Source organism: Lolium rigidum, chromosome 5 (assembly GCF_022539505.1).
Source record: "Lolium rigidum isolate FL_2022 chromosome 5, APGP_CSIRO_Lrig_0.1, whole genome shotgun sequence".
Taxonomy (NCBI): domain Eukaryota; kingdom Viridiplantae; phylum Streptophyta; class Magnoliopsida; order Poales; family Poaceae; genus Lolium; species Lolium rigidum.
Genome location: NC_061512.1, coordinates 234637497 through 234661160, shown reverse-complemented (window position 1 = coordinate 234661160; position 23664 = coordinate 234637497). Strand labels below are relative to the sequence as shown.

The following is a 23664-nucleotide window of genomic DNA, read 5'->3' as shown; positions in this document are numbered from 1 at the left end:
CTCTCCCCTCTCTTCTCAAAACCCTAGTTTAGTTGAATAAGGAACATGTTTATCGCACTCTCGAAACCCTAACCCTGTAAGGTGTCGAGAGAGAAACTTGTCCCCCTTCGATGCAGTTTTTGTTTAAAAGCGCGAAATTTCCCCAGAATTTGCAATGCAATGCACATCCCTTTCTAAAATCTACCCCTCGATCGTCTCTAAACCTGGGACATTACAGAGGGAGTCACCGGGATCGGTGTGGCGCCACCAAGCGGGGCGAGGGTTAGGGGTCGAGAGGGTTAGCCCAGGAATTTTATATATGTGAAGCAATTATATATGCAAAGCTCTTCTTTATAGAGATGACTAGATGTAGCATACTAAGGTGAGTACTACTTGGTGTACTAAGAGCATCTCTAGCATAGCCCGTAAACAGGTAAACTGAAAACCCCGAGTTCAGTTCACCGAGCTCGTGTTTACGGGTCAAAAAATCGCTGGCGCAGAAAAGAGCCCATAAATATAAACTATAAATCAGAATATTCTATTTTACAGTTTTGCTTTACGGGCTCTATTCCACGAAAGCGGCTTCCTAACCCGTAAAGGCAGGCTTAAATGATCAAACTATCAAACACAAACAACTCATGCATAATTCATAGTTTTACATCAAATCACAGAATCATAGCAAACAGTTCATAGTTCATGGCAGAAAGTTGCTCAGTCTCCTCACCATCTCCTCTCACCACCGGCGTCAAATGGAGGTAGGATCATCGTGACCTTCATCGCCACCACCTCCATGCGTCACCAGTCCACCACCACCACTTGCCCCTTTATGAGCTAGTCTTCGACCTTATCATTTGATCAAACTTGTCTCTCAACAATGCTACGTGGGCTTTCCAAACACGTCGCACAGGAGGATGCCTCTGCAGTAGTCGATCCAACACAGGCGGTCGCCAAAGGGGATGATGGCGTCTGTTTCCCAGCAGTTTCTGTTTCCCAGCAGTTTCCCAGCAGCAGAGTTGCCAAGCATCATCAGGGTTGTCGCTGCTGAGGATTGATACACGCATGGAGTTCCATTTGTCGGCAGGTCCGGCTGTGCTGGAGCCCAACAAACAGATGTCAGCATAGGCCTTACATTGGGTGGGCTTGAAAAGCGTTAGTTCTGCCACCACGAACTCTTCACCGCCTCGGCACAAGACACCCATGGATGCGGTGTTCAGCAGACGCCGGTTGTTGGACTCCTCATTCTGGGCAGGGGAGGACGGCGAGGCATGCGGCCATCACGGTGGGAACGGTCCATGTCCGGCTCGGTGCAAGGGGGAGCGCTTTGAGCGATGTAGGGTTGGTTGCAGAGTAGATGAAGAAGTCCTGCACTAGTCCGACGCCGAGTTTCATGGTACCGACGCGCAGCAGGACGAGATGCCGGTGGGTCGACAGGATGGCTAAGGGCACCTGTTCCGTGGGAGGAGGAAATCCAGGCAGATGTGCGTAGATGCGGGAGATGGACGGGGGATCGGCAAGGCAGAAACATAAGACGAAGGGGGCGTTCCACGAGGTGGTGCCGGACGCCCTGATGGGCGCTTTGCTGTCGTCTCGGAAAGTCTCGTCGTCGTCCCTGCGGAAGAGGAAGTGGTCCAGCATCACCCAGTTGGGGAAGGCGGCGGCGGCAAGCATGGCCATCTACCTTGAGACAGACGGATTGGGAAACTAGAAGTATCTCTGTGAGGACGACGACGACGGACTTGTAGCAGCAGGTCGCGCCGATCGATTGGTAATAATGCTCTTTCCGGGCACCGCTATAGTATTAAACCGTGCGATTTGTTTTGTCTCCACCGTAGGATCGATGACCCAATAAAGTGTGGGCTAGCTGGTAACTTTTCTAGACGGAAACCGTGGGCTGTTAGTTAGCTTGAAACAAATTCCGTTAATCACGTTCTATATAATTCTAATTAACTTCTCAAGATTATTAGGAAACTAATTTGGGAAGTTATGGAAACTAATAACTTCAGGAAAATCAGATTCCACGCCAAATAGTATGCTTCTTATGAACCGAATTGTGTTTCAAACGCTTTTTCAACCTTGCTTAATTTATGGAAAGCGCTGATAATCCTCCGGAGGCTCCGAGCCTTCGAACCTCCGGATGGAGAGCTTGGCACGTGTCCTCTACTTTAGTCAAAGAAACACCAGATGTACGCGGGTCCCACCCTTTCTATCTTTCTTTTCCCCTCGTCACTCCACCAAAGGAGCACCGGAAGCACCAGCACACATCGACTCCGCCGTACCCCCACCGCCGGTGGAACCCTGGCCGCCCAGCTCGCAGCACCAACGCCGCTGCGGGCTTGCTCCTATCACCACCGCCGGCGGAACCCTGGCCGCCCAGCTCGCAACACCACCGCCGTCGAAGGGAAGCCCCGCTTTCTCCCAGCACCACCGTCGTCGGTGGGCAGCACCGCTTGCTCCTAGCTTCATAGCTTGTGCGCGTCCTCGACAGACCTTCGCGATCCTCCATCGTTGTTGGAGAAGATGCTGCTATAGCTCCGGCGAAGGCCGTTTGCAGCTCCCAGCGACGTTGATTGCAACCCAAGCGGCGTCCCTTTGCAGCACCGCCGGAATCGCTTGCAGCTCTCGCGGCGTCCATTTGCAGCTTGTGTGGCGGCCGTTTGCAGCACCGCTGGAATCACCTGCAGCTTCCCGGAGCCGCTTGCTGCACCGCCGGAATCGGTTGCAGCTCACACGGCGTCTATTTGCAGCTCGGGCGGCGACGGTTTGAAGCACCGCTGGAATCGCTTGCGGCTTCCCGGCACCGCTTGCAGCACCACCAGCACAACTTTGCAGCTACGACGGTAAACCATTGCAGCTAGGACTTCCGCCCGCCGCAGCTCCGGCGAGGAGCTGCACGGCGGCCGTGGCTTGCGGGTCCCACCGCCCGGCTCACCGCTCGGGCTCCGCCGACACGCTGCTCGGATCGCTGCCGCTGCATAGCCGGGAGCTCTGCAGCCCTACTCATCGGAGCTCCGCCGCCTCGCATCACGGTGGCGCTCGGCAGCAGCGGCGCGCCTCGCTGTGGTGGAGGGAGCCCATGCCGACTAGGCGGCGTGGTGATGTCGGGAGATGGAAGAGAAAAAGATGGGGAAGAATGAGTGGACGAGGAGGGCGACGAAGGGATAAGGTCGTGCGGTGGTGGGCCCTCCCACGGCTGTCTCCTGATGATCGATTGGACGTTCCAGGATCCGGAGGTTGCGGAGCGAGCAGCCTCCGACGGATCCAAAGCATTTTCCTTAATTTATATGGAGAAAAATATTGGACAGGTCTAGGGAGCAAACGGTGGCTCGTTTGTCTAACCTGGCCCTCACCCGGAAAGGAAAGTTTCGCTTGTGTCATAGCTATTTACGGAAAGTACTTATTACCAGCACAAGGTGACCACGCACCAGTCCCCAATCGCTCGCACCAAACAATAACGGGTATCCACGTGGCACCTACTCGTTGCAGGTGTAAAAGCAATTTCACACAACATGTGTTCACGTGATTTATACTGTGCTTTTTCGGCAAAAAACAAGCGGCTCACAAAAATGATACTGTACATATTAGTGCCTGCTAAAAAATTGGCTAGAATACACAGCATCAGTTTGTACATTGCGTGTCCATGTTGAAAATATTAACGACACATGAAATTTTTGATATCTTAACATTCAACATAGCCATATAAACCTAGGTTATATGAGTTGTTGACACAACAACGGTAGTTGGAAAAAAGGCCAAGAATGAAGAAAACAAATCTCGACTAGTTGACATCTTCCAAAAATTGGTTGTTGATTGCTTCAAGCAGGTCAAGCAACCACCTTTCTCCTATCCAGATTCTTGCCGAACCAAAAAGCAACAAGCAATTGTTATGTTGCATTGTCATCTAGGTAACTAATGTACTTCCTTCCATTATTCTCCATTTTCATTGAAATGATTCAGGAATCTGGCTAGGAAAAACAGAGAACCATCAGTGTATACCAAGATAATTGAAAGTTGCTGATGTTGTCCAAGCAAAATTCTAGCTAGGAGGTAACTTATCACTGAAAGTTAGGCACAATTATAAGATTGTTGGGCAGCGTACATCTGGCTGCATAACAAATTATACACATAACCTACCCAATGTTACATAACTTAGCATCGAAGTTTAGGCAGCTTAGAAAAATAGTATGAGGAAGCAATTTAGCACAAGTGTGAACTAACAAAGTATTGTATATCGGCATATCACAATTTAGAAGAAAGGAAACACTCGGTGAACCGATAAGAAAGCAACTTAGCGTACGTGTGAATCAACAAAGTATTGTATGCGGCAAATTAGAAGAAAGATAACACTTGCATGAACTGATAATAATGAAACTTAGCACAAGTGTGAACCAACAAGGTATTTTATGCCACAACTTAAAAAAAAATAGAACAGTTGGACGAACCGATAATAAAATAACTTAGAACAAGTGTGAACTAACAAACTATTGCATGCCACAACTTAGAAAAACACAAGCCTGAACCGATAATAAAGCAACTTAGCGCCAGTGGGAACCGACAAAGTACTATATTCTGCAACTTAGAAGAAAGAGAACACTTGGATGAACCAATAATAAAGCAACTTAGCACATGTATGAACCAACAAGGTATTATATGCCACAACTTAGAAGAAATAGAACTCTTGGACGGACCAATAATAAAACAACTTAGCACAAGTCTGAACTAACAAAATACTCTATGTCGCAACTTAGAAGATAGAGAACACTTGGATGAAGCGATAATAAAGCAACTTAGCACAAGCATGAACCAACAAAGTACTTCATTCCGCAACTTAGAAGAAAGAGAACACATGGATGGACCGATAGTAAAGTAACTTAGCGAGGTGTGAACCAACAAAGTATTGTATTCTGCAACTTAGAAGAAATAGAACTCTTGGATGAACCGATAATAAAACAACTTAGTACGATTCTGAACTAACAAAGTATTATATGCCTCAACTTAATAGAGCACTCAGATGAACCGATAATAAAGCAACTTAGCACAGGTGTGAACCAACAAAGTATTGTATGCCACAACTTAGAAGAAAGAGAACACGCGAATGGGCCGATATTAAAGTAACTTAGCACATGTGTGAACAACAAAGTATTGTATTCCACAACTTAGAAAAAAGAGAACACCTAAATGAACCCATAGTAAAGTAACTTAGAACAAGTATAAACCAACAAAGTATTGTATGCCACAACTTGGGAGGGAAAGAGCACTTATATGAACCGATAATATAGCAAGTTAGCACATGCGAGAACCAACAAAGTATTGTATGCCGCAACTTAGAAGAAAAAGAACACTTGGAGGAACTAATAGTAAAGTAACTTAGCACAAGTCTAAACCAACAAAGTATTATATGGTGCAACTTAGGAGGGAGAGACCACTGGGATGAACCGATAATAAAACAATTTAGCACATTTTTAAACCAACAAAGTATTGTATGCTGCAACTTAGTAGGGAGAGAGCACTTGGATGAACCGATAATAAAGAAACCTAGCACATGTGAGAACCAACAAAGTATTGAAAGCCGCAACTTAAAAGAAAATAACACTTGGAGGAACCAATAGTAAAGTAACTTAGAACAAGTGGAAACCAACAAAGTATTGTATGCCGCAACTTAGGAGGGAGAGAGCACTCAGATGAACAGATAATAAAGCAACTTAGCAAATTTATGAACCAACAAAGTGTTGTATGCCGCAACTTAGAAGGAAGAGAACACTTGGATGAACGGATAGTAAAGCAACTTAGCACATGTGAGAACCAACAAAGTGTTGTATGCCGCAACTTAGAAGAAAAGAACACTTGGAGGAATCGATAGTAAATTAACTTAGCACAAGTGCAAACCAACACTTAATTAAGTATGATGCAAAAAAAACTTATGTATGATGCAAAAGAAACTTCAATCTACGTAAAATAAACTTAATTAAGTACTGCAAAATCAAAGTTAATATCATGGGAATTCAACGTGGCTATCTCGCCAAAAACAACTTATCTATGTTGCAAAAGCAACTTCGGTCTATATAAATGAACTTAATCAACTACTGCTAAAGCAAGTGTGGGAAAGCAACTTAACTATGTTGCGAGGAACAAATTATCAACATTTTGCAAACAAATTCAATCTACGTGAAATAAACTTAACTACCTCAAAATCAAAGTTAGTATCATGGGAAAGCAACTTAACTATGCTGCTAGAAACAACTTATCAACATTTTGCAAGGAATTTAAATCTACGTAAAATAAATGTAATTAGCTAATACAAAATAAGAGTCGATAGCTTGGGAAAGCAACTTAACTATGTCGCCAGAAAAACTTATCTATTGTTTGCAAGCAACTTAAATCTATTTAACGGAAAGCAACTTAGTTCGCCTGGTTGATGCAATTTAACTATGTTAGTCTATACTTAATGAAACATAAGTACATTACACACATAGAAACTTGGTTAAACTACAATTAGATGCAAAAACATGTCCTGTCACATGTTGCAAAAAAAGTAACTTAATTAGATGCTACAAGTGAACTTAGCTCCCCACACACCGCAGACAATTTTTTTTTTCTAATCTATGTAACCAACTAAATTAGTATGGTTGATACAATTTAACTATGCTGACAAATCAACTTAGTATTTTCAGTGAAACTTACGTGCATTATACAGATAGTAACTTTGTTAAACTAGGCTAAACACAGTTGGTGCATGTTGCAAAAAGCAAATTAATTAGATGCTACAAGTCAACTTGGCTATGATGGAGAAAATCGCCTAAACAATAGCTCCCCATCCACCCCTACAACAAAATGGACTAAACTATGTAACCAGCTAAGTTAGCATGGTTGCCACAATTTAGCTATGCTGACAAAATTAACTTAGTCCATATAGGGAGCAAGTACGTTTAACTAGGCAACACAGCTGCTCCATGTTCCAAATAACAATTTAATTAACTGGTACACATCAGCTACCTATGACGATTAGGATCAGCCGGTACTCGGCAGCGAACAAGATGGCAACGATTAAATGGTGACTGCATGGTCCCAGACTATTAACCCAGCATGCTAACTTGGAGAAAAAAATATCATTTCTCCAATATGATTTTGCTAGAGCAAACAAAGCGGGAGTAGGTTGTTCATGGCCACTTCAACAACTGCAGAAAATACGCCACAATGGTGCTACATTTGTTACTGAATATTTATTTAAAAATCCCTAGTTTGTGCCAGCTGCTAAGATCACGAAAATTCATTTAGTTTTCAGTGATTTTGCAGTGCAACAGTATGTAACATTTGTGTAGCAAGTTAGCAACCGTGTTTATCTTGCTTCTATGCAAGTAATATAATCTATACTTCAGTTTCTCAACAAACATGTCTAACTAGGATAATCTATACTTCAGTTCCTCCATTGGCAGTGTGCTAGTTGGCTGACTTTAATTGTTTCAACAAGTATGACAGATTAACTATATTTGCATTTACACGGAGAAGTGTCTCTTGCTGCATCTCAATCGGTATAATATCTAAACCCCATTAGGTCGTCTTTTGTTGACACCACATATTTCTATTCCTACAAAATTAATGTGAAGAACTTGCATAATCTATTCAGCTGCTACCAAGTGGTAAGCCATTGTCCCATACATGTGGCCCATCCCATATCATACGCAGCCAAACCATCAGAAACTACCTGAAACAAATAGAACCAAAATAATCTAAACGCATCTAGTTTGCCCGTGCTCTATCCATCATATGATTTCAGTGTGGTCCAACTAAAATCGAGATGTGCATACACAAATATTCCACACCAGCAGCTCAGCAAACCATGGGGAAAAAGTAGAATAATGGATCTGTTGTAGAGATGAAATCCACACAACAAAATCGGACGCAATACCCTACAATAACTTTAAAAAATTCATGGATTCACAAGCAAGCGCTCGTATCTGGGGGAATTTGGGGAATTTGAGTACATGGCTAACCTTAGGAACCACGATGTAGACATCACAGCTTGCCGAAATCACGAATCCGAGCTCGTCCGCCCCCTCCGTGCTCTACGTCACCGAGCTCGACTCAATGGGATCCTTCGTCTCCGATCTCCCACGCACTCGCGCGCGGGTCGACCTCTGTCGCCGATCTCAGTGCACTCCCGCGCGCCTCGGCCTCCGCCGACGATCTCCCTCTCTTCGCGTGCGGCTAGATCTCCATGGACGATCACGACGCCCTTACGCAGGCACCTCTCTAGCCACCAGCGCGTCTGGCTCGACGCCGCTGAGATCGAAACCCTAGCTACGGAGGAGAAGGTCAGGAATGGGGAAAAGACGGGGAATGGGGAGAGAGACGAGAGGATCTCCGTCGATTGAAACTCCACCCTCACAGGTGGGTCCCCTAGGTGAGTTTTGGTCGGGACAGTTCGGGCCGACGAGACCGTGATCGACGCAGATGGACACGATCGGACGGCCACGAATCGATGGCTCGGGAGGACTAACTGGCCACCGTGCACTTATTAGCACTTGGGAAAATATTTCTAGTCATGTAAAAAAACGTTTCCAGTTTTGGTAAACTTTATTTCCTGTGCAACTAAATTTTGATTTCTACCAAGAATATTTGCTTCAAAGGCAACCGGTCATTGCTTTCCTAATTATTATTTCTGGCATTGGAAATATATCGTTTGAAAGATCAGAGAATTATTTCAATGTATCATCAATTTGCTTCCAAATGAAACAAATATCTGTCAGTATTTATTGAAAACATAGAATGTACTTCAAAAGAAAATATTATTTACTTCCAAAGAAACAAATACATGTTTCTATATCGTTATTGCTTAGTACAAAAAGAATCAAATTTGCATCCATAGTAAATAGTATTTGCCTCTAGCGACATCAGAATTTGCTTCCATATACAACAATGGTTCATAGAGAGGTCACGAATGACGTATGCTTGAACATGGGCACCGATGTGTAGACAAATGTTTTCGAGAAGGAGCATCGACGAGACCATGCAACATCTGCGAGTAGCAAGGAAGGTGTCGACGAAGATCTGAGGGAGCTCATCAACGACCTGCAACTATCTCTTGGTAGAAAAAAATGGATGCATATATGAGGCAAGTGAGGCGTGGATGCTCGGACCCAAATATATGGGCCTGTCACAACATAAAGGAGACCTAGGATGCATGGATTGTCGGAATTAAAACTATGTAGCTATAACAACATGTATCATACTTTCCCATAATGGCCCGGCGAAACTTGTACGTACACTTAATGACAGTGAACTCACTCATACGAAGGTAGTCGTATTGTGCATCGGCATGTGCTTCATATGCAACCATCCTCATGATGACGGTGGTGCATTTCTGGATCAACGAGAAGCCAACCGTGACAACGGCGGCATGCTTCAGCCTGAAGTAGGGTCGAACTCTCTCACGCCATGAAGGATATCCATGAACAAGTCCCTGCTCATCCTATAGCGTCGCCAAAAATTGTCGGCATGTGTTGCAGTGTTGGAGAAGTAGTCGTTGTGCCACATAACACGTCCCTCCAATCTTTGTCTGGGCTTTGACTTTCTTCTTGCCGGCCTTTAACCTCCACAACACGACATCTTCTTCTTCTCCTCCTCGGCGTCATCAAGCATTTTTTGAAGGTAAGCGATGATCGTCAAGTGCTCGCCAACGTCATCGTTGCAGGCTGTGTCATCATTGTCGCCGCTATCCATGTCTATGAGGCAAAATAAATAGTTATAAATACATGGTGGCAATGGGACAACGAACAACAACTAGCGGCGCTTACCAGACAAACGATCGAACACCTTCTATGTGCGGAGAAGGAGGGAGTGACCGCCATGTCCCCTATGTAGCCGGAATGGGCTCGGGACCGAACACGCCGGATTAAAAAAAAGGTTTGGGACGCATAGCTGGGAGAGGTCAAGCTGGATGAATCCGTTCTGTAGATGAGCCTTCGTCAGTCCGCTTGTTTAAATTTTTTTGGTTGATTTAGAGCATCTCCAAAAGGTGCGCAAAAAGCCGGCGCGCTAAACCTCCTTTTCCTCAGTCCAGATGCTGTGTTGTGCCGTTCGATCACGCGGACTTGTCACTGCCTGACCGCGCTGCGATCCAACGCCGGCGACCGGCGTGCGGCGAGGAGCCCGGCCACGTACGCTTTTCTTCGAGACGCGTCGTCAATCGGGGGTCGTCATGTCAAACAAATCAAGCGACGTACTAGTACATGGCCTTCGATCGGTTCAACCGGCGCCATGTACAAGTACGTCTGCGCGCCCGCAACATTAACGATCATCACGGCACTTGGACACTTCCATTACCGGAGATAGATAATCTGTAGCCGGCAGCAGTACTTACTCTGTTCCGGCGAGCGGCCATGTCTTCACCATCTTCTTCGAGGACAATGAGAGCCGTACAGTACGACAAGTACGGCGGAGGAGCCGAGGGCCTCAAGCACGTGGAGGTGCCGGTCCCGTCGCCGAAGAAAGGCGAGCTGCTGGTCCGGGTGGAGGCCGCCAGCATCAACCCGCTGGACTGGAAGTTCCAGAAGGGCGTCGGGCGGCCCTTCCTGCCCAGCAAGTTCCCCTTCACCCCGGTCTGCGAGCTCGCCGGCGAGGTAGTGGAGTTGGGCGCCGGGGTGGGCGGCTTCAGGCCAGGCGACAAGATCATCGCCGTCAACTTCCCGGTAAGAAAACGCACGCACGGGACGACGTGAGGTCGCTTGTTCAGCTGCTCCGGTTTGGTTGTTTACTGATGTTTTTTTGGTGGTCTCAGGGTAGCGGTGGCCTAGCAGAGTACGCCGTGGTGTCAGCGTCGAATGCGGCGTTGAGGCCGCCGGAAGTGTCGGCTGTTGAAGATGCGTGCATTCGTTCCCATTGCGGCGGCCACCGCGCTCATGGCGCTCAGGACGGCCGGAGTCGGCCTCAACGTCGGCGATGGCCCTGCAAAGAACGTGCTGGTCACCGCGGCCTCCGGCGGCGTTGGCACCTTCGTGGTGCAACTCGCCAGCCTCGCGGGACACCACCACGTCACGGCCACCTGCGGCGCGCGCAACCTGGACCTCGTTCGGGGACTCGGCGCCGACGAGGCGCTAGACTACTGCACCTCGGAGGGCACCGCGCTGCGTGGGCCGTCCGGACGGAAGCACGATGCGGTGGTGCACTGCGCGGAGGGGTTCCCGTGGTCGGCGTTCAAGCCGGCGCTGGCGGACGCCGGTGGCGTGGTGGTGGACCTCACCCCGCGCATCGCGTCCGTCGCTGTCGCAGTGCTGCACTGGCTGTGCTTCTCGAAGAAGAGGCTTGTGCCGCTGATCGTGTCGACGAAGAAGCAGGACATGGACGCACTGCTGGGATTGGTGGTGCAGGGGAAGATCCGGGCGGTGGTCGACTCGCGTTACCCGCTAAGCGGGGCGCACGAGGGCTGGGCCAAGAGCATGAGCGGCCATGCCACCGGTAAGATCATCGTGGACATGGTAGACGGGTAGTAAGATAGCCAGACTTTGCCATTTCTTTTCTGCCTCTGCTGCTGATTTTGCCATTTCTAGCCTGACTGAAATATAGCTATTTGTAAGTAAATCTTACATTTTGAACAATAAGATTTGTGTGAAAGGTACAAAAAAAATCATGGGTTTCTACGTTGAGTGAGAAGTGACTACTTGTAAGTTGGGATGGCTATAGTGATATCTTCTTTGCAAAAACAATGTCCTATTCTCTTTTGTAGTGCAAAGTTTCCGCTACAAAAAATGCTATAATCATATTCATTACTGAGGAAATTCCACATCGCCACCCACCCTCCGGCTTCAAGAAAAGGAGTCAATTCCGTGGTTATTTTGATCGCCTATGAGCCTCTTTGAAGGAAATGTTAGACCGGTGAGAGACATCGTTGCTGCAATTCGCAGAACCTTGGAAAATTGGCGTCTACAATAGTAGAAAACTAGCTATAGGTGGTATACCTTTTTGTGACGCACCATTTAGATTTTTCATGTGCCACTAAATAAGTTTTTGTGGCGCACCAGTATTCATGCGCATGAGTTGAGATGCGTCACAGAATTCGAAGGTCGGGTTCCAGAAACATGTGGTCAAATTCAGTGGTAACTGCTACAAAAGATACGCGACAAGACAGGAGGTGGTTGCCAAGTGGAGGAACCACCAGTCGAACAAGAACAAGATGAAGACCTTCGTCGTGTTCCCGCTCTTGCTCACCATCGTCACGACTCTGCTCTATTTCGCCCTAGTGTCGGCGGTAGTCGGTGACCACATAATTTGTAACTTAGATGATGAAATTTGTACCAACTAAGACTTGTATAAAAATTTGGCAGTTGTCACTATATGTATCGGGCTCCAAGTAATGTGATGACATAGTAATGTGTCTGTTTTCATATACCATGTCCAATGTAGTATTATTCTTTCTATTATGTCTGTATAATTCCTGTAATCTACCATGTATTAATACCTGTCAAATAATTCTATGGCGTATGTCTGAATATTTTAGAGGCGCACATGTTTCTATGGCGCATCCCTACTCAATGCGCCACTAAAACCGTATTTCTATAGTGTGCCCATAAAATCCTACATTTCTATGACGCATGGACCCATGCGCCACATAATTGCCATTTTAATGACGTGGATTCTATGGTGTACTGCCCATACCTATACGTCATAGAAACATCTTTTTGGTGCGCCACAGCCCACAGGTGAGGTTTTCTCTACTAGTGCTAGCTGGTGCCAAATGCCTAATGCCTAGCAGCCTCCTTTGGGGACCTAGGGAGAGGAATTGGCTAAACTTCTTGTAAAGCCTTTCTTCTCTACGTTTCTCTTTTGTGCCCTGTCTACTTTTTTTCGATAAAGGGTATATATTAATATAAAAAAGATATAAATTACACCCAGCCTCTGTGATATAAAGAAGAAGAAGAAGAAGAAGAAGAAGAAGGAGGAGGAGGAGGTTCGACGTGAATTACAGCAGTCACATCGTTATATTCTGCGGCGGCGCGTATAACGAGGCGGGCCTGCGGTTGCTCCTCCGCGGCGGTTCGGCGCTCCATTCCGGTGGTTGGCGGGTTGATCGGCGCGGTTGCCACTCCGGCGGTTGACATCAGTGCGCTTGATGTGCTTTAATTCGAGGCCGATCGAGTCAGGGTCGCTGCCAGGCGGGCCCGTGGGGGAAGCGAGCGGACGCTCGGCGCGACCGTGCAGCATCCGCGAAGACACAAATGTGCCGCATATTTACACCGCGTTTGCGTCGCTGCGGAGGCCCGGACACGATGCGTCGCCCAGCTGGAGCTGAGTACAGACGCATTTCCGATCCGTGCGGCACAACGTTCGTTTGCGTCGCCCCGTTGGAGATGCCCTGAGGACGCTATATTTGCTGAGTGATGCCTGCTACATGCTGCAGCATTGGGACAAGATTGCAAAGGGAAGCTCGGAAGCCCAAAGTATAGCCCGGGTACACGTAAACATCCTTTTCCTGTTGTGAAGCTTCAAAACTGTTGATTTTAAGACCTTCTCTAGGGGGCTCGACGTATTTCGGACGAAAAAAATCATGGCATGTGTTCGTTTGCGTTGACCGTGGACGTAAAATTGGCCTTCGAGTCAAGACCGACTGTTTGCGTCTGGGTGTGCCTCTAGCGGCAAGACACATTTCACTGCTCTGACATTTTTTCATTTAAATAAAATATTTTACATACCGTTAAAAAGATAAAACATGAAAACATAAAAAGATCATGGACTGATAAGGCCCTATCCCTAGCCCACTGGGTCAGGTCGACGACATCCGGGATCGCTCATGGCCAGTTCGGAAGCGGTGAAGCATATGCCGACGCTGCCGATGGTGGAGGTGGCGGCCGCTGGTGCCCCGTGGGGCAGAGGCTGCACTGAGTACTACAACGCCAGGTGCAAGGCCTCTTCCTCTGAGAGGCCCAATGACATGAGGTTGACGATGTACCGTAGAAAAGGCGAGTTGTTCGTCTGGGTGGAGGCCACCAGCATCAACCCGTTGGACTGGAAGTTCCAGAAGGGAGTCAGGCGGCCGTTCCTGCCCAACAAGTTCCCCTTCATCCCCCGTCTACGAGCTCGCTAGTGAGGTCGTCGAGCGACGATCTCCAGGCTACTCCTATATTAGGGCATCTTCAACGGGGCGATGGAAACAGACGCTGAGCGACCGCTTGAGTCCATGAGGACCAAAAATGTGTCTAAGCCCTGCTCCAGCGGGGCGACGTAAAGTGACCGGGCCATCCGCGGCGATGCAACGCGGCCCAAATATACAGCAGCTTTGCGTCTTCGCGGACGCTACGCGGTCGGGCAAAGTGACTGCGTTGGTTGCATCCGGGTCCGCTAGACAGTGACTAGATAAGCAAAATATTCCTTCATTACTATTGATTGGCCAAAAGAACTATCTTTACATAGATGGTTAGTTGAGTTAACCAAAAACTACAACGGCCGTACCTACTCGCCATCGCGCGGCCTACCACAGCAGGGGTTACTCGCAGTCGGGCCGCCTACTACTGGCTGCCGGAGGGGCCGGCAGCGTCGTCGAAGCGCGAGTGCTTGACGCACTCCTTGCGTCGCGCACGCCGGTGATCGGACATCACGTCCTGCCGCCTGCAGCATTCGAGGGCCTCGGCCAGAGAGGATTCCCACTGGACTCTCTTCGCCGCTGCCTCCGCCGCCTCCTCCACCGTCGCCGCCTCCACCGCCGCCATGTGGGCATGGTAGCGGGTCCTGTCCCTAGCCGCCGCCACCGCATTGTCCCTGGCGGCTATGGCGTCCGCTAGCTCCCGATTATCCTGCTCGACACGTGCGAGATCCGGTTCCCTCCGCGCGACCGAATCCAGGTCGGAGCACATGTATGCCCGAGCCATGACGATCGCATAGCTGTGAGCTTCCTCCTCCGCTGCCCAAGCCTGACGGCGCTGGGCGTCCCCAGGTAGGCTCTCGAACAACGCGAGCAGAGCGCTCTGTTTGTCGGCGCAGTCGAAGCGGCTGGGAACGTCCTCGTCGTCGTCGGCGATGTCGTGGATGACAGCGTCCGCTGGTGGGGCCGTAGGCAACGGAGGAGCCGCCGCAAGGGCGGCGCTAGCCGCTGCCATCACCGCCCGCGCCTCCGCCAGCTCCGCCCTGGTCTCGGCGAGCTCGGCCCGGAGTTCCACCCTGGTGTCGGTGATTTCCACCCTGCTCGCCAACAGGCATTGACGCTCTAGCGCGCGCCCTGCCGCCTCCGCCTCTGCAACCTCCGCCTCTGCCGCCTCCCGGTCCAGCTGCTCAGCCATAGAGGATTATGATGATGCTCTATTTAGTGTAAAAGCGGTAGTCTCTAAAGCATAATCCACAAAAATATAATGGCGTCAATTTATTTTATATCATCATTAATCCAACAAGATTTGGATACGTCTCTCGGATACTCCATCATCACTATGATACTCCAAGAAACGTGAGTTGTAGAACAATTTCATAACTCTCTTAGATGTTCGCTAAAACTCGTAATTCAAATATTTCCACCATGATCAAATCATAGATATTTGACTTTTCTATTACGATGATTTCCACTTCATGCTGGAATTTATTTGAATCCATTCAAATGTTTCAAACTTCTTTCTTATCGAATAAATATATCCACATATATATACTCAATTCATTGTTGGAAGTTTTCATGAAGTAGAAGAATCTCCCGCACACAACTATGCCCAGTGAACCACATACATCATCATGTATGTTTCCACTAAGTTAGTTGCCCGTTCAACTCTTAGCCTATGAACGGTATTTCAGTCATTCCTTTTAGTAGAGATTTGCAAGCGCCAAACTATTCAAAAATCAAATGACTCCAAAAATTTGCATGGAGTTTCTTCATGCATTCCTTTCTAACATGACCTAAATGGTGGTTCCACAAATAAGTGGAATTCAAATCATTTGCCTTATGGCATTTTAGCGTCAGTGTTATGCATGTGTGTTTCACCATTAAGATTTATAATAACTTATCCATCGTACATGGAGTAAGGTCATAATTTGCACAACTCATTGTTTTCATTTGACCAGAGAAAAATAACAATTATTAAGTTCTTTATTATAAATCCTAAGGGCTAGGTAGAATGCCAACGACAAACATAATAACACTTTATTATGTTCCAGACGTGCATTATTACCATATTCCTTATCAGTCACTTAGGCCATTGTATTCTTGTATTGCGTTGTGTTGTATGACATCTCATACCAACCAATGTGGTACTTATACCCAAGAATTTCATAATGTGACCAAACAAGGAATACATCCATAACATGTATATCATCTATATACACCTGAGCTAGACTTTCTAGTCTTTTCTTTCTTTCTGCCAAAATCTTTTGTAGTTTCTCTTTTAGCTTTCCTCATTCTCAGAAAACACTTCAACATCAATAACTTCTTAGGTTTGTTGGTCAAACACCAATAACCTTGAGGTTCTTACCTTGAAGTTGATCATCACATGACAAGTGTTCCGGATTTCACTATTAGTAACCTTTTAATGTGATGAACAATTTCACTCATAATTTTTATCCATCAAATCATGACGACTTTCCGAGACCATGTCTGTACATGCTAGGCTCGTAAAGTTTAACCTTAGTATTCGCATGTGCAAATCTGGCTTACACCCGTTGTATGCACATGTAGAATCTATAACACCCGATCATCATGTGATGCTTCGGAACGACGAGTCTTAGCAACGGTGCATACTAAGGACGATCACTTCATGGATATGCGAATATCGTTAGTGCCCAACTAGTTGGAGGATCGAGATGCCTAGCGTCTTCAACCTTCGTACATTCCCATAAAACTTATGAGTTTATGTAGTCTCACTAGATTATATTCTATCATCTTGCAATAAGGTATTAGATATCACATATATCTCATACCTTGCTTATTTCTGAAAACAAAATTTCCAGCTCCTTACTTTTCAAACGGATTTGAACTTCAAGTTTCACGGAGACAAGATGATTTTAGTTACTAATTGAAACCATTCTTCTTTGAATCAGCAATGTGAGGTTTACTAAAAGTTTGCAATAGGACTTAATCATTTCTTGATTCTTCAACAATACGGTACCAGTCCGTAAAGTTGCTTATCAGACTTAACAGTGTTTCCATCTCAGTTACAAGACTAGCGCTTGGTAGATAACGGATGCCAATTCTACAAATTTAATTCAAAATACTATTCAGACTATGTTCATGATAATTAGTTCATGTTTTAATCTAATTACTAATGAACTCCCGCTTAATACAATATCCCTCATAGTTGTTAAGTGGCACACGATCCATATCCACTACACCAAAACTGATCATCACGTGAGATGATGTAGCTTCAACGGTGAACATCAACATGTTGATCATATCATCCATATGACTCGTGTTCAACCTTTCGGTTTCCCGTGTTCCGAGGCCATGTCTGTACATGCTAGGCTCGTCAAGCAAACCCAAGTATTTCCGCGTGTGCAACATGGCTTACACCCGTTGTATGTGAACGTAGAATCTATCACATCCGATCATCACGAGATGCTTCAAAACGACGAACCGTAGCAACGGTGCATACGAGGGGAGAACACTTTATTATCTTGATATTAATGTGAGGGATCATCTTATAATGCTACCGTCGCGATCTAAGCAAGATAAGATGCATAAAGGATTAACATCACATGCAATTCATATGTGATATGATATGGCCCTTTAGTCTTTGCGCCTTTGATCTTCATCTCCAAAGCACGGACATGATCTCCATCATCGTCGGCGTAGCGTCAAGGTCCATGGCGCCGTCTTCATGGTTGTTCACCACATGTAGCAACTATTACAACTACTTTGAAATAACACAACTACATGAAATATAAAGACAACCATAAGGCTCCTGCCGGTTGCCACAATACAATAATGATCATCTCATACATATTCATCATCAAATCATGGGCATATCACATCACCAAACCCTGCAAAAACAAGTTAGACGCCTGTAATTTGGTTTGCATATTTTACGTGGCCGGTTTAGGGTTTTCGAGTAAGATCCAATCTACCTACGAACATGAACCACAACGGTGATACTAGTGTTGTCAACAGAAAGAGTAGATTGAATCTTCACTATGGTGAGAGAGACAGACACCCGCAAAGCCACTTATGCAATACTAGTTGCATGTCGAGCATGGAGCAAGTCTCATGAACGCGGTCATGTAAAGTTAGCCCGGGCCGCTTCATCCCACCATCCCGCAAGATGCAAAGTACACTAACTAAAAACAACAAAAGCATCAATGCCCACAAATCCATTGTGTTCTACTCGTGCAACCAATCTATGCATAGACACGGCTCTGATACCAACCACAAGAACGAATAACAAGCCAAGATCCAATCTAGAAGATGGTAGCAACGAGAAGATCATGAGACTAACCCTCGAAGATTTCCAAATCCTGCGAGATTAGATCTCGTTGTTGCTGTAGTCGATCACTTGCCGCTTTCAAAAGCGTGTAGAAGATCTTGACGGTGTCACAGTCGAGCAGCACCTCCGTACTCGGTCACATGTTCGGTGTTGATGACGACGTCCTTCTCCCCGTTCCAGCGGGCAGCGGAAGTAGTAGATCCTCCTCGTAATCCCGACAACACGACGGCGTGGTGTCGGTGGTGATGGAGATCTCCAGCAGGGCTTCGCCTAAGCGCTACGGGAGAGAGGTGGAGGAGGGAGTGGTGCTAGGGTTCGGGAGAGAGGGAAGGGTGCGGCCAAGGGCAGCCTTGATATGGCCGGCCAGCCCCCCTCTCCTCCTATTTATATAGGTGGAACACCCAAGGGTTTGCCCAAAGATCTGAATAAGACCCCAATTCAAAAACTGTCATATGGACGAAACCTAGGGGGACAAGGACTTCTCCCTTTCCCCCTTTAGTGGCCGGACAAGGAGGTGGAGTCCACCATGGACTCCACCCTCCCACTTGGTTGGCTGGTTAGGGTTGGTGGAGTCCAACCGGGACTCCACCTTCCATGGTGATTTTTTCCGGAAGGTTCTAGAACATTCTAGCGCCTTCCATAAATGCACCGGATCATTTCCAAACTTGGAAAGTGACTTCCTATATATGAATCTTATTCCCCGGACCATTCCGGACCTCCTCGTGATGTCCTGGATCCCATCCGAGACTCCGAACAAACATTCGAACTCCATTCCATATTCCATATCTACTTAAAACGACATCAAACCTTAAGTGTGTCACCCTACGGTTCGTGAACTATGTAGACATGGTCGAGACTCCTCTCCGACCAATAACCAATAGCGGGATCTAGAGATCCATAATGGCTCCCACACATTCAATGATAACTTAGTGATCGATTGAACCATTTACATACGATACCGATTCCCTTTGTCACGCGATACTTTACTTGTCCGAGGTTCGATCATCGGTATCTCCATACCTTGTTCAACCTCGTTACCGACAAGTACTCTTTACTCGTACCGTGATATGATATCCCTTGTGAACCAGTCACATGCTTGCAAGCTAATTAGATATCATTCCACCGAGAGGGCCCAGAGCATATCTATCCGTCATCGGGATGGACAAATTCCACTCTTGATCCATATGCCTCAACTCATACTTTCCGAATACTTAATCCCATCTTAATAACCACCCATTTACGCAGTGGCGTTTGATGTAATCAAAGTATCCTTCCGGTATAAGTGATTTACATGATCTCATGGTCGAAGGACTAGGTAACTATGTATCGGAAGCTAATAGCAAATTGAAGTTAATGACGTGATCTTATGCTACGCTTAATTGGGTGTGTCCATTATATCATTCATCTAATGACATAACCTTGTTATTAATAACATCCAATGTTCATGATCACGAAACTATGATCATCTATTAATCAACAAGCTAGTTATACAAGAGGCTTACTAGGGACTCCTTGTTGTTTACATAACACACATGTATCAATGTTTCGGTTAATACAATTAGAGCATGGTATGCAAACATTTATCATGAACACTAAGATATAACAATAACTATTTTATTATTACCTCTTGGGCATATCTCCAACAGCTTGCTGCGTGATCTGGGGCTCGAGGTAAAAGCGCAAAGCGAGGTTGTCGCGAGTTGCAAGCCGAAAGCTCCGATGTGGAGGGGACCACCATGGAGAGCCATCTCTCCATTCTTAGCGGTGGTGCAGATAGTGAATGCACGCATGTCGGTATGTGGGAAAGGCCTGCCAAACCCCCTGGATTCTCCGGTCGAGATATGAGGGTAGCTGAAACTCTCCTGATCCTGAATCACCATGCTCACCTGCTGGTAAGGACGGTAGAAGAGCTGGTGGAGACCGAGTACTTGTAGGAGGTGGTCGTTGAATTTTTTGCGGGTATAAGATGGTGATGGTCGAGGATGATAGTGACAGGTGCCCATCCATGTCGTCTCTAGCTGGGCCATTGGTGGGTGGGTGCCCTGGCCTAAAAGCTGGTGAGGAGGAAAAGGAGGTGGAGCTCATTTTTGCTCAGTTGTGGCATATTCCTCCAAATCTCAACAAACCTGTAAGGAGAAGGGAGAGTGATATAAAGGCCACGATGCCAACTAGGGTTCACCATTCCTCTCCTCTGCCACCATTGACTCCAGAATGACCAGGTGATACGTCTCCGACGTATCGATAATTTCTTATGTTCCATGCCACATTATTGATGATATCTACATGTTATATGCACATTTTATGTCATATTTATGCGTTTTCTGGAACTAACCTATTGACGAGATGCCGAAAGGCCGCTTGCTGTTTTCTGCTGTTTTTGGTTTCGTAAATCCTAGTAACGAAATATTCTCGGAATCGGACGAAATCAACGCCCAGCATCCTATTTTTCCACGAAGCTTCCAGAACACCCGGGAAGGACCAGAGGGGGGCCACAGGCCACCTAGACCATAGGCCGGCGCGGCCCAGGCCCTGGCCACGCCGCCCTATAGTGTCGGCGCCCCTTCGACCTTCTGACGCCGCCTCTTCGCCTATAAGAAGCCCCTCGACCTAAAACCTCGAGACGGAAAAGCCACGGTACGAGAAACCTTCCGGAGCCGCCGCCATCGCGAAGCCAAGATCCGGGGACAGGAGTCTCCGTTCCGGCACGCCGCCGGACGGGGAAGTGCCCCCGGAAGGCTTCTCCATCGACACCGCTGCCATCTCCACCGCCATCTTCATCACCGCCGCTGTCTCCCATGAGGAGGGAGTAGTTCTCCATCGAGGCTCTGGGCTGTACCGGTAGCTATGTGGTTAATCTCTCTCCTATGTACTTCAATACAATGATCTCATGAGCTGCTTTACATGATTGAGATTCATATGAGTTTTGTATCACAATTCATCTATGTGCTACTCTAGTGATGTTATTAAAGTATTCTATTCCTCCTGCATGGTGTAAAGTGGGCAGTGTGTGCATCATGTAGTACTTGGCGTAGTTTATGATTGTGATCTCTTGTAGATTATGAAGTTAACTATTACTATGATGGTATTGATACGATCTATTCCTCCTTTCATAGTGTGAAGGTTACGGTGTGCATGCTATGTTAGTACTTGGTTTAGTTGTGTTGATCTGTCGTGCACTCTAAGGTTATTTAAATATGAACATTGAATTGTGGAGCTTGTTAACTCCGGCATTGAGGGTTCGTGTAATCCTACGCAATGGTGTTCATCATCCAACAAGAGAGTGTATAGTATGCATTTATCTATTCTGTTATGTGATCAAAGTTGAGAGTGTCCACTAGTGAAAGTATGATCCCTAGGCCTTGTTCCTAAATACTGCTATCGCTGCTTGTTTACTGTTTTACTGTGTTTCTACTGCCTGCAATATTACGACCATCACTACACGCCAGCAAGCACTTTTCTGGCGCCGTTACCACTGCTCATATATATTCATACCACCTGTATTTCACTATCTCTTCGCCGAACTAGTGCACCCATTAGGTGTGTTGGGGACACAAGAGACTTCTTGCTTTGTGGTTGCAGTGGTTGCATGAGAGGGATATCTTTGACCTCTTCCTCCCCGAGTTCGATAAACCTTGGGTGATCCACTTAAGGGAAACTTGCCGCTGTTCTACAAACCTCTCGCTCTTGGAGGCCCAACACTCGTCTACGAGGAAAAGGAGGGGGCGTACACATCAAGCTATTTTCCGGCGCCGTTGCCGGGGAGGAAAGGTAAAAGGTACTCACACTCCGGATCTCGGCTACTAAGCTATTTTTCGGCGCCGTAAGTACTCGAAGCTATTTCCTTTAGATCCTGCAATTGCAACTTTTTGTTTCTTGTTTACACTAGTTAGGCATAATGGAAAACAACAAAAATATGAGAGATCTTTATGAACTTTATCTTGAATTAGGACATGATGTGTTTGAAGAGAAAATTAAAAAACCCATGGAACTTTATATGCATGCTAATGGGAATGTTATTGATATAAATGCTTTGAACACTATTGTTGCTAATGCTATGGAAAATTCTAAACTTTGGGAAGCTGGTTTTGATGAGCATGATCTTTTTAGTCCCCCAAGAATTGAGGAGGAAATTTACTTTGATGATTCTTTACCTCCTATTTATGATGATTATAATGATAGTAGTCTTTTGTTTCCACCTGTTATGGAGGATAAATTTGATTATGATTACAATATGCCTCCTATATTTGATGATAGCTACTTTGTTAAATTTGCTCCCACTACAACTAATAAAATTGATTATGCTTATGTGGAGAGTAATAATTTTATGCATGAGACTCATGATTTATGTGATAGTTATATTGTTGAGTTTGCTCAAGATGCTACTGAAAGTTATTATGAGAGAGGAAAATATGGTTGTAGAAATTTTCATGTTACTAAAACACCTCTCTATGTGCTGAAATTTTTGAAGCTGCACTTGTTTTATCTTCCTATGCTTGTTACTTTGCTCTTCATGAACTTGTTTATTTACAAGATTCCTATGCATAGGAAGCATGTTAGACTTAAATGTGTTTTGAATTTGCCTCTTGATGCTCTCTTTTGATTCAAATATTATTTCTTGCGAGTGCATCATTAAAACTGCTGAGCCCATCTTAATGGCTATAAAGAAAGAACTTATTGGGAGATAACCCATGTGTTATTTTGCTACAGCTTTGTTTTTATTTTGTGTCTTGGAAGTTGTTTACTACTGTAGCAACCTCTCCTTATCTTAGTTTAGTGTTTTGTTGTGCCAAGTAAAGTCGTTGATAGTAAAGTTCATACTAGATTTGGATTACTGCGCAGAAACAGATTTCTTTGCTGTCACGAATCTGGGCAAAATTCTCTGTAAGTAACTCAGAAAATTATGCCAATTTACGTGAGTGATCCTAAGATATGTACGCAACTTTCATTCAATTTGAGCATTTTCATTTGAGCAAGTCTGGTGCCCTTTTAAAATTCGTCTTTACGGACTGTTCTGTTTTGACAGATTCTGCCTTTTATTTCGCATTGCCTCTTTTGCTATGTGGGATGGATTTCTTTGTTCCATTAACTTCCAGTAGCTTTGGGCAATGTCCAGAAGTGTTAAGAATGATTGTGTCACCTCTGAACATGTGAGTTTTTGATTATGCACTAACCCTCTAATGAGTTTGTTTCGAGTTTGGTGTGGAGGAAGTTTTCAAGGGTCAAGAGAGGAGGATGATATACTACGATCAAGAAGAGTGAAAAGTCTAAGCTTGGGGATGCCCCGGTGGTTCATCCCTGCATATTTCAA

The 23664-nt window shown here is 46.0% G+C and overlaps 1 pseudogene; it reads left to right on the top strand.

The window, feature by feature from the left end:
- Positions 1-10355: 10355 nt before the first annotated feature.
- On the top strand, positions 10356-11462 carry LOC124657259 (annotated as a pseudogene).
- The last annotated feature ends 12202 nt before the right edge of the window (positions 11463-23664 follow it).